This window comes from Meleagris gallopavo, chromosome 4, assembly GCF_000146605.3.
Source record: "Meleagris gallopavo isolate NT-WF06-2002-E0010 breed Aviagen turkey brand Nicholas breeding stock chromosome 4, Turkey_5.1, whole genome shotgun sequence".
In the NCBI taxonomy this organism is placed as follows: Eukaryota; Metazoa; Chordata; class Aves; order Galliformes; family Phasianidae; genus Meleagris; species Meleagris gallopavo.
The window spans coordinates 6347053-6356124 of NC_015014.2; the positions used below are offsets into that span (position 1 = coordinate 6347053).

Sequence of the window (9072 nt, forward strand, 5' to 3'; positions counted from 1 at the left end):
TGCTGAAAACATTTAAGCCAAATTTTCACTGAACTCCAGAGCTCCTCAGGCAACTAGGTAATAACGTCGGCATTCTTTTACATGCCAGAGCGGTAGAAGGGAGGTGGGAAGACACGTTGATTCACAGGGGCTGTGTGGGCGAGCTGCTAAGGAGCTGTGTGGACAAGAGACACTGGAGCTATTTATTCCTGTGTCATGCTAAGTTCTCCTCATCTCCACTGTACTGCAAATGTATACGTTTACCCTGGGATGAATAAATTATCTGAGTCACAGTATATTACAATTGAAAGGGGAGTATTTAATTGCTGGAAAGCAGATGGCCTTACCCTTTTGAGTATGCCTGACAAGAACAAAAAATTAATTGGCCTGCAGCCATATTCCCATAGGCTGCGAACCTGTCAGATTCCATCAGGCAGGGAAATTTGGATATGATGACTGGTCAGTAATAGAATTTTTCAAGGCCAAAAAAGAAAGCAGCTTGTTTGTAGGTTGTTTGTTTGTTTTAAAGTCACGTCAACATACCACAGAAGCAAGATAAAAAAGAATCTCACATTGCCATTGCCTTTGATTAATTGATCCAAATCTGCGTTATCACTATCACTTCAACTTTTCTTCTTTCAATTAAAAAATTCACAACAAAAATGAATTATTGTTATTGATAAATATTTCACTGGCAATATTAGAAACCAGCAGAGTCAGTAAATGAGAAACTGGGCTATCCTGGCTTTAGAAAAATAAAGTGTCAAAATATGCAAAACGTTCAACTATGTTTCTAAGTGTTATACTGATGTATTAACTACTCTGAAAAAATCAACATCTCCAAACAAATAGCTTCAGAATATGCTGGTCTCTTTATAGTTACGCTAAATCTTCACAATGACATTGCATGGTATATCAAATGGTCAAATATTACAGAGGTGAATGATGGCAAATAAAATAATTGAATTTGTAATGTGGAACATAAATGGCTGAAAGTTATGACTACAAAAAAATTGTTGAAACAGAAAAAGCTGACACCAACTTTTTACAAGAAATTCATTTAGGAGAACAAGATGCTATCAGCATAGGAACACCTTGGATTGGAAGCAGTCAGCAAAAGATCTTTGAACAAAACAAGACAGTTTTTTCAAGAGACTTAGTAATTTATGTATCTGTCAGAAGATTTTATGACTGTTAAACAGATAAAGAAAGAACAGTCCGGTTTTAGCTAGGATTCCAATAATCCAGATAAAGCACCTTTCCCAGTACATGTTACTATTTAACAGCATGACAAGTGCTTCACTGCTTATGGATGACCTTCCTGGTCTGAATGTAGTATGGAAGAGTTCAAAACAATAGACAAAAAGTGAAATATATTTGGTTAAGTTTCTGGCAGAGTTCTTATCTCTAGGGAAAAATACAAGCATATTTCTGACATGCATCCAACATTTTATTTTCTTGAAACTAACCATTGAAAAATGTATTAATTCCTATGTTTAAAAGCTGTATACCCCACTCAGCAAGCTCATTCAGCTTTATTCTCTTTCTTTTTGCTCTTCTTTGCATACCTCAAAGTTATCTGTATCTTTAGTGAAGATGTCCCTTTCCTCAATCTAGTTAGTATAGATGACATCAACACAGCTGAATGTTCCACAAGTCAGTACACCATGCTGACTTCTCTCTCTGTCATAGGTAACTCAGGGATACTATCAATTTGTTGTATTAGTGCAGCATTATAGTGCAGCAGTTTATAGTCTTCCCAGAGCCTAATGTATGATTAAAAGTATGGGAGTGGGAGAGAAGCAGAAATCCTTGCCAGGGCTCTTAAAGCAAAGGAGATGTTAATGCTTGTAACTCCTTGAAACTAACCTAACCGGAGAAAATGGAAATAGCCCTGACATCTTTGTGCAATCTTGGGAAACACACAGGAGTACACTGTAGCCTTCTCTGTCAAACACAGCTTATTTAAACAAGATCACTTATAAGAAGAAACATGCCTTCAGATTATTAGTCCTGCTGAAGTCAAATGCTCCCCACCTGGGAAAAAAATAAATAAATGTTCTATATCATTAACAGCAGCACCAAATTATCTCCAGTATAGTTTCTGTACTATTCCAGACTTGATTAAGAGGTCTCCAGAGAGACATTCAGAAATTCCCCCAAGTCAAAGGGCAGAAAGGGCAGCTCCGAGGGAGTCACACCCAGCCCCAACACCAAAACTTCCCCCTCACTGCAGTGAGGCAGTGAATCCAGCACACCTGTCCTGTGCTAGGTTGTTTTGGAGCCCTTTTTTGGCAGAAAGCTGCCCCAACACAGCAAGTGATTCATTTTTGTGGTGCTTTGGTATTCCTGGCTAACACAAATTGCAGAACCTATATAAGACAATGAGCACAAACCCGAGGCCAAAGATGGGAGAGAGAATGGGAGCAGCCAGAAGTTAGCACAGCTGGAGCCAGATTCTGAGGTTGTGCCAGAAAACTGCAGACAGAGAAAAGTAAGGGAAGGGGGGAGTTTTCTTGTCCACCACCTGTTTGCCTACTGAACTCTGTATTTTTCCCGTCTCATTTTTCCTAAAGTATAATCACATACTATAACAAGGAAATAATGTAGTAAATCCATGGGATGAATAATGTTTTATACTATGGTGGGCAGAATACCATGAAAATTTTTGAGGACTAAAGCCCAACAAATATGCATAGATTTCCATTTAACAGTTTTAAAATGTCTTTTGTCATCAATCCATTAGTATTAATGTTTTTATATGCTCCTTCCCGCTGCATTTAATAGCTTTTTCCCCTTCCTGTTTAAAATATATAAGTACATACAGATAATAAAAAGAATAATATATTTCTAGAGTAAGCTATCCTTTTCTTATTCTCTGCATTAGAAGTCAACTTAGCTAAATAATTTCACAACGACCCTGCTAGGTTCTGACATTAGCTGATAGTTTTTGCTAAAGAACGTAAGATTGTAGCATGTTGTCCTGATAATATGTCACAAGAGATGACATTAATGGGCTACAATGCCCTTCAAATTCATTTTATAAATATTTTTAACAGCAGTGAGGCAATTCTGCTGAGCATTGCCTAATAAAATATTTCATTATTTCAGGATGTTAATGGTATCTTATTAACTGGCCAAGTAAGCAACTTCAGTTTTAAAAAATATCTATCAGGAGCACTTTCAGATTACATTATCTTTCTCATAAGCATACAAAATAGTGATTGTGTTTTAAAGAGTAAAAGATCTGCCTCAGGCTTTTTAAGAATGGTATCTCCAGCTCCAGCAAGCATTGCACCCATATTTAAGCATCCTTAGGTTGCTGAGTCAGCGGCTCAGAAAGTACAAAATCCATCTTCCTTTCTTTCATGAACATATTTTTTTGAACCTCTTTCCCTCACCTTGTACGTTGGGAGTGGTGCCAGGTACACCTGTAAACAGTTGAATTAGGTGATCTTTGTTCCTCTACAAGTGGTGATCCTTTGTGAGCTGAAAACCCAACACAAAAACAGCAGTCATGTCCTTGAAAAATAGCGGTGAAATCTGAAGGAAGAAGTCAGATTTGAAGAGCTGTTTTTAGTTTTAAGCAAGGGCACTTCATGTCTCTTATGTCAGTGTGAAAGGAAAAGAAAATTAAGAGGATTCCAGATACTGAAAAGAAAGATGGCTATTCGATGTAGAGACACGGTACTAATTCTATCTTTTGAGTCAAATATTTGAATTCCTCTCAAGTTCAAACTGAACTCCTGTTTACATGCAAGTATGCAATGCCTGAACTCTAGAGAAGAAAACTCAAGTCGTAGATTTATCAACTTTGTAAATTCTGTGCAGAGAACATATATCACAGCCTTGCCCACAAGGAGATGTCACTGCACTCGAACATCTAGCAGTGTGAATACAAACATGCAGGTTATCAGTCTGCCACACCATAGCCTGACTTCAGGTTTGTGGTTCAACTAATCATGTACACTGACAGAGGCTCCTAATGAGCTGTTTATACTGAGGACAAACAAATTATTTGGGAGGAAAATTGCAGTCTGTAAGTTCCAGCTGAGGTTCAGACAAATAAGCAATATTTCAGAAAAAAATCAAGCTTTACTTTGAGTAATGATTAGTTATGCTTACTAATATCATAGCTGCAAATCATCTCATCATTTTAATCATTCACATTCATATAATAGCTGCTGCAGATTAAAAAGTTCTCTTTTGAGTTCTAAGAATAATAAGAGGGTAAATATAATAAAAATGTATTTATAAATACTCATTTCAATAAAAGCAATACATCCATTTCTGTGGCATTTCTAAAGTGTTTTATTCATTTCCTGCAAGTAATCATGTTAGCAAAATTTTCTTTGTGATAAATTTGACAGGGGAAAAAAAAATAAATCGCATCATGTGAATACTCGTATAACAAATGCTAGTTATAAAAGTAATCAATTTTTCAAGTCCATTGTGGATTTAAGAGTCAATCCTATTTGGAGAAGGTAATAGTACTGTGGCTGTTTTCATGGAGTGAAAATGTGAGAAACTGTTCCTGAGAAGCTAAAAATTGAAACGTGCTCTTAGTATTTAATTAAAGATTTATTATTATTATTATTATAAAGCAGCATTCTTTAAAAATAATAATAATAATCCTTTTGTGTAGAATCATTAGCTGAAAATCATATTGTCTTTAACAAAAGATTCTCTAAATTTGCTACCTATCCAGAGAGAGATCTCATCGATGTCTATAAATGCCTAAAGGGAGAGTGCACACATGACAGAGTTGGGCTCTTTTTAGTGCTACAGAGTGCCAGAACAGGTGACAGTGGGCACAAATTGGGACACAGGAGATTCAACCTGAACATCAGAAAACAATTCTGTGCTGTGCAGGTGCTGGAACACTGGCACAGAGAGATTGTCCAGAGAGGTTGTGGAGTCTCCTCCTTGGAGATCTGCATAAGTCTCTATATGGGTATAAGCAACCTGCTCTGGATGACTCTGCTTGAACAGGGGTTGAACCTCCAGAAGTGCCTTCCAGCTTCAACCCTTCTGTGATTCATTGTTATTTATCTTAAAGCAACTCTGTTGTTTATGAATACACAGGGATTAAGGAAAAAAGAAAGCTGCATCTGCTTTTGATCTAATCATGCGTTATGAATTTTTAAAGGGCTACTCTTCCCATCCAAGAATTAGCATCACTATACATACCTCCATGCCAAAGCCAGGGCTAATGTACTGGCATTTACTTGTCTAAGAATTGAGAAGACAATCTTTGCCAATTAGCACGGTCCTGCTTTTGGTTAAGTCCTTTCTGAATTAGGCATTCAAAAGGCTGTCTTGCGTGAGTCACAGTTGCATCTCTAGTATGCTCCTGATTCAATATAACTTTCCACATTTATATATCACTTTGCCAATACAAGATTCATACTTAAATGGTAAAATAAATCTATATGTAATAGCTTTGCAATTACAGGAGGAAGAAATGTTCTTCTAACACTGAAATATTATCTTCACGGTTTTCTATGCATTCGTAAACTCCATTCACTAATTAAATTCAGTACTTTCTAAACTGAGATGAACAGCTGTTTCACACATAATGTCCTTTTAGGAAAAGAATCTAAAGAATAACATACACAGTCATGACTACTGAGATAAGTTTAAATAGAAGACTGTAAATCTCTACATTTAACTGAACTTGTCCATGACATATACTTCCCAGGATTCAATCCATAACAATCTATTATAAATAATAGATGCTTTGTAGTAGAGATTTCGGCATCAAAAATTCAAGCAGCAGACCAGGAATACATTATTGCCCTCACAGTTTTAATGAGCTCTTTCTATAGAACAAAATAGTATTTTAAACTTGAACTTAAGTGTTTATTAACAAGGCTGATATATCTTTCTTCAAAAGCACTTGCAAAGGACAACATGTTTCTACCAGAAAAAAAACTCAGTAGCAAATAAGAAATATCTTCATTGTAAGCTTCAGTGGTGAGCCATGAAATTGAAAGGTTCAGTGAAATACACCCAGGTCAAGCCCATACATTACCTTCGCAGGACAAAGCATGGTGCAAAAATCCTGTACATCAGTTGATCATTCAGAGTCAAGGTTTTAATAGATGAACTCTGATCTAGTGCTACACCATTCAAAAGCAGACTATCGACCTCATTTCACTACAATTTCATTTCATCAGCACTAACCGTGCCATTTATTAAGTCTGAAAAATAACATAAAAAATGATACAGCACTTTTAAACATACATTAATATAGAAAAAAAAAAACAACAACTAACAAACACATTTGTTTTTATACAAAGAAACAAAGCATGCACAGAAAATATATTTCAACAAATGAATTAAAATTAACTCCTGGCTTACATCCTAACAGTTGTTTGAAATGTATTACCTAAATCCATATGTAGACTATCCTAAGCTACCAGTGTTTGCTTTATCATGTTCATTTAGTACTTACAGCACCCAACACCTCAGAAAAACTTGTCGCACATTAGTGCTTATTTTTCCACAAGTATCTTTAGAGGAAAAATGAGGCTAAAAAGAGCTTTGAATAATTATAAACCATAGAATAGGGAACAAATAAACAATATTATATCATATAAGTTTTATATACCTAGCTACTGCATAAGCATACTGAAGAGGCCCGGATCTCTAAAATTAATTAGTTAACTTGAAATATAAAGGAATAGATTTACAGATAAAATGGTAAAACAATGGAAAAGCAGTAAAGCGCTTGTAACTCTGTTTCACTGACTTCACAAAAAGTTGCTCAAATCAATGAACAAAGTGCATAAGAAATTTCTTTACAATAAATTAGAGCATCAAAATGGAATGAAATATTAGCGTTATTTAAAAACAAACACTTCTTAGATTTTATAATTTGAAAACACTACATCCACTCACACATACCTTATAATTATGATAAAGAGCATCTTACCAGAATGAAATAATTAATCTCCTCTGACAGAAAACTCAACAACAAGAACTGCCCCTATCTTCATCAGGAACAAGCCTTGCATATGTAAAGAAGCCCTTGCTAGTCAGGGTAATCTAATCATCACACCTAAGATAGCTCTCCATACCCAAAGGGTCCATCAGAGCAAAGGAAACCCAGCTAGCAGCAAGCACACCCCAAGAAACTGGAGGTAGCTGATCCGTATTACCACCAGCTGGACTGAATCACTTCCAGCTGGGCTTGTTAAGGAGGTCGTTTTGTAAGTCAATTGGAATGTCTGCAAAGTAACGACCTCTTAGAGTTGACGTGTTTTTTTATTTTAAGATGATGCAGGTAAGTACTTAATGCAATTTAGTTTCAAAAAGCACTTAACCTCCCATTGAAATCCATGGTAGTACATTACTTTGACATTCTATTTGAATTCTGGGAACCAGACTCTCTTAAAAAAAATCTGATATTAAATGTAGCTTTAAATATATGCCATTTTGCTTATTTGAAAGCCACTCTTCCTTAGGATTCCTTGCATGAAGCAAACTTGCTTTTCTTTGAGAGACTCAACTGTCTGGATTCCCCAGACAGGGTGAATGCAAAAGGCCTTCTCAGCTCAGTGCACCCTAAATTCACACTGAAATTCTCAATAGTATCCTGGATAGTGGCCACAGCAAGCAAGGAAGAGGAGGGAATAATGGTTCTATGGCTGCGTTGTTTTGGAAGAAAAATAAACAACAGTAACTCTTAATGTATGCATTTCTGTCCTCAAAGATGAATGTATTACTTCAAAAGAAGACAACTACTCTGGAGACAGAAAAAATGAATCTCCATCTTCTTTTGAAAGAAGTTCCTTACTACTCTGTCAATAGGGGCATATAGGCCCTGCAGTCTTATTAAGAAGATAGAGTAGACACAGAGCTATCAGCTGCCTCAATCTCCTCCATACTCAAAGGAGATATTTCTTTTATTGTATCTATCAGATTGCTCTGCATACTGTATCTCTTTGACCTCCTTATCCTGGAAGTAGTCAAAAGGAATTATCTTTTACAATCAAATATCATTTCTTTTGTAAACTTACTAATTTTACTGAACTAGCTGTAATGTTTCATAATATCTATCTGCTTGATTCAGATTGTCTTAACAAATAATGCTTAAGGTTATTTGGAACAAAGGTCTTGTTTCAAGTTCATTTTACTTTCTGTTAATCAAAACCATAAGTAGTGAGTTAAATTACCTTTCAATTTAGTCATGAGTGACTCACAATATATAAAATACCTAACCCAAAACTTCTTAACAAAACTACGTATCCTCTCAAAGTCTGGGATACGGCCTTAGCTTTATGACTATGGATTTGGCTTGCATTTATTATACACTGAAACAGAATATGGCTAATTACGTGTTCTGGAGCCTTGAGTATTTGTTCTTAGATTACTTTGTGATCATCTTGGTATTTTTGATGCAAATGAGTTTGCACCAACATTTACCCTTTCCAGCTTTAAACAAAACAACAGGACTCATGAGGACAGAAGCAAAAACTTTTGCAAATGTTAAAGGGATAAAGATTCTGGCAGAGACTTTTAACATGCTTGAGAAGAATGTACCCCACTGGACAAGCATGTTTTGTTGCTGGAAAAAGATTTTATTATTGTTATTATTATTTCTATTTCTAAAATATTTCATAGATTGTGGGCACACCTTGCTTTCGTAAGGAAGAATTATGGGCTATTCCAAAATACAGTTTGACATCTAATTTAATGAGAGATGAAGACATGCCAATGCTGATTATATAGTCCGAACCATTTTACAACTTCCTTCAACTCCCTCCTTCACATGAAAGCAAAAATCAAATTCCTTTCATCTGTTGCTTTTTCATTTTGCTTTAGTTTCCTCAAAACCCTTACCTATAGTCTATGTGATACACAATAATGAGTAGTATAGGTGCTGGAGAAGTGGAAGGAATTCAGTGACAAACCATTTGAGACTTTAAAGAGCATTCCTTGAAAAGACAGAATTGCAATGTTGTACCTGTTGATGGAACTGGCCTTTCTCCTCTTGGATTAAATTTCTGGATAGGAGAACTTTGAGTTCAAAGGGACATTTTGAAAAATAAATAAATAAATAAATAGACCTTTTATTTAGGGGCTGAT

At 35.7% G+C, this 9072-nt stretch overlaps 1 long non-coding RNA gene across 1 annotated transcript; it reads right to left on the reverse strand.

Annotated features, from left to right (window-relative positions):
• Positions 1 to 727: 727 nt before the first annotated feature.
• Positions 728 to 7672, reverse strand: LOC104910515. The gene is made up of 4 exons (XR_002113908.2): positions 6917 to 7672; positions 6014 to 6182; positions 3381 to 3522; positions 728 to 2016 (listed from the first exon to the last, which is right to left on the reverse strand). It is a non-coding gene; the product is annotated as an uncharacterized LOC104910515 (long non-coding RNA).
• Positions 7673 to 9072: the final 1400 nt, after the last annotated feature.